Below are 422 nucleotides of genomic sequence, written 5' to 3' on the forward strand. Positions count from 1 at the left end.
GTTTTTGTTTTTTTTTTTCATTTGTTTTTCTGGGGTTTTTTGGTATGGTTTCTGGTTTTTTGGAAGCCGCGCACCAATTTCTTCTCTGTGAACTCCGGAGACCTTACGCAGAACAGCGAACAACGTTCCGAAGGCTGCCGGGGTCTTCCCAAATATCATCTGCGGGCGTTGGGTGGCGATCAGAGAGAACAGGCGCTTGCGCTCCTGAGTTCTATTGCTTATTCTGCAGACAACACTGCAGGCGCCTTCAACAAAGACCTCATCTTCCCTTTGCTGCAGGAAGAGGGGACATATCCCCTCACTTCGGAAAGACGCAAACATAGCATTATTTTGAAATACAGCCTCACTTGTCCCCTGCAGCGGGGTTTGCTCCAGCGATGGGGTACTTCGGAGACCAATTTGTTCAGCTGATCACTGTCTCT

The sequence above is a fragment of the Callorhinus ursinus genome, unplaced genomic scaffold (genome assembly GCF_003265705.2).
Source record: "Callorhinus ursinus isolate GAN/ISIS: 27379988/994484 unplaced genomic scaffold, GSC_fseal_2.0 scaffold12, whole genome shotgun sequence".
Taxonomy (NCBI): Eukaryota; Metazoa; Chordata; class Mammalia; order Carnivora; family Otariidae; genus Callorhinus; species Callorhinus ursinus.